We start from the raw sequence: 2,500 nt of genomic DNA, 5'->3' as shown, positions 1-2,500 counted from the left end.
GTTTTCTTTTCTGCATGAGCGTTCGAGTTCCCTGGAATCCTCTAGCAGGGAGATAGGGTTTGGAACGCGAAGAGCACCGCAGTTGCGGCGGTGTCCCGATCTTCCCCTCGGACCTTGAAAATCCGGGAGAGGGCCACGTGGAGGTGTCGCGCCGGTTCGTACCCATATCCGCAGCAGGTCTCCAAGGTGAAGAGCCTCTAGTCGATAGAATAATGTAGGTAAGGGAAGTCGGCAAATTGGATCCGTAACTTCGGGATAAGGATTGGCTCTGAGGATCGGGGCGTGTCGGGCTTGGTCGGGAAGTGGGTCAGCGCTAACGTGCCGGGCCTGGGCGAGGTGAGTGCCGTAGGGGTGCCGGTAAGTGCGGGCGTTTAGCGCGGGCGTGGTCTGCTCTCGCCGTTGGTCGGCCTCGTGCTGGCCGGCGGTGCAGGATGCGCGCGCCTGCGCGGCGTTCGCGCCCCGGTGCTTCAACCTGCGTGCAGGATCCGAGCTCGGTCCCGTGCCTTGGCCTCCCACGGATCTTCCTTGCTGCGAGGCCGCGTCCGCCTTAGCGTGCTCCTCCGGGGGCGCGCGGGTGCGCGGATTCTCTTCGGCCGCCATTCAACGATCAACTCAGAACTGGCACGGACTGGGGGAATCCGACTGTCTAATTAAAACAAAGCATTGCGATGGCCCTAGCGGGTGTTGACGCAATGTGATTTCTGCCCAGTGCTCTGAATGTCAACGTGAAGAAATTCAAGCAAGCGCGGGTAAACGGCGGGAGTAACTATGACTCTCGGTGGGAAATCCTAGCTCTGGCCTTCAAGTGGCGGGAGTCGTGAGGGTGCTGTGAAAGGTTTCGCGTAGGTGTACCTTTCCAGTATCCCGACCGACAGAGCAGGGTGCTTTTCGGGCTTGGGGGTTACCTCCCCCCCTGCCTTTGTTACAGCTGGTGCAACTAATAGAAGCGAACGTGGTACCAGGCCTCCCGCTGGAGCGCCTGTGCCAGCTGATGAGCCAGCCAACCAGCCAACCGGTGCGGGTCGAGCGCTGCTCCCCGCCATCTGCCCTGATTGTATGCGGTCCTTCTCCACCAAGACCGGACTTGGTGTCCATCGGCGTCGCGCCCATCCGACTGCTGCTAATGCTGAGATCAAGACCGAGAGGAAGAAGGCCAGGTGGTCCCAGGAAGAGCTCCTGCGTCTGGCCCATGCAGAAGCGACTCTTGCCACCCAGGGTTGCAGATTTTTAAACCAGGAGCTTGCAAAGGCCTTCCCCGAGCGTACGCTGGAATCAATTAAATGTCAGCGTAGAGCGCAGCCCTACAAAGACATGGTGGCGAAGTTTGTCACCGAGCTTGCTGGCATGGATCGCGGCCTTCGGGGTCCTCCTAGCGAGCCAGCAGTCAGTCATCCTTTGCCACAGTCTCCACCTTGTGGGGAAGATGTTGACCTAGCCATCTGGTCATTTGTAGCAGAACTCCCCCAATCAGACCGCCGATTCCGCTCGCTTGATGATCTCGTGGCTCTGGGTCCCACCACTAGCCATGAAACAATCCAGGCTATGTTGCTGTCTGCTCTTGACGAAGTAGGCAGCAGGGAGCCAGCCGTCCACCAAGCTGCGAGTGTGCGGACCCAACAGCCCCCAGAGCAGAAGCGTGCACGCAGGAGATGGGAGTATGCGGTGGTTCAGCGTGCTTTCAAGAAGAACGGAGCACGCTGTATCAACGGACTTCTTGATGGCACACTCTTGCATCAGCCACCATCCATCCCAGGGCTGATTGAGTTTTGGACAGACCTCTTCTCTCCACCACGTGTCAGGTCTCGACCTCCGCGTGGGGAGGGTCTGTCCGATGAGCTGCTGCCATTCTCGAAGAGGGTGCCCTTCCGTGACCTCTGGGCTCCCATTTCTGCAGAAGAAGCCACCGCTGCTCTCCCGCCTCGCAATTCTGCTGCAGGTCCTGACGGCCTCACGCCGACGCAACTGCGTCGCCTTCCCCGGGAGGTTCTCCTCAAGATCCTTAATTTCCTCCTCCTTTCCCATTCCCTTCCATCCCGACTCCTTCAGGCCAGAACAACCCTGCTGCCCAAGAAGACCGCCGCAGCATCCCCTGCTGACTTTCGTCCGATCACAGTGTGCTCGGTGCTGACCAGAGCCTTTCACAAGGTTCTGGTTGGCCGCCTGATGCGCTACTGTGTGTTGGACGGTCGCCAGCGGGCTTTCATCCCTCAGGATGGGATGCTTCATAACACCTTTCTTCTCGATCTGGCGATGACCCAGGCGTGCCGAGCTGCCGGCTCGCTGTACTTGGCATCTCTGGATGTGTCAAAGGCCTTCGACTCGCTTGCCCATGGTGCCCTTGGTCCTGTGCTAAGGGCCCATGGTCTGCCGGTCGAGTTCGTTGACTACATCCAGGGATGCTATGAGGCGGGATCGACGGTTATCTGCGCGGATGGGAAGTCGTCAGATCTAGTGCGGCCTTCGAGGGGTGTTCGGCAGGGTGACCCGCTGTCTCCTATTC

General features: G+C 59.4%; 1 pseudogene; it reads left to right on the top strand.

Annotated features, from left to right (window-relative positions):
- Window positions 1–2,500, top strand: part of LOC126475575 (large subunit ribosomal RNA) — a 7,661-nt pseudogene that overhangs the window by 2,102 nt on the left and 3,059 nt on the right.

The sequence above is a fragment of the Schistocerca serialis genome, chromosome 4, assembly GCF_023864345.2.
Source record: "Schistocerca serialis cubense isolate TAMUIC-IGC-003099 chromosome 4, iqSchSeri2.2, whole genome shotgun sequence".
Lineage (NCBI taxonomy): Eukaryota > Metazoa > Arthropoda > Insecta > Orthoptera > Acrididae > Schistocerca > Schistocerca serialis.
Note: the sequence above shows the minus strand (reverse complement) of the source record. Positions and strands in the feature narration are given on the sequence as shown.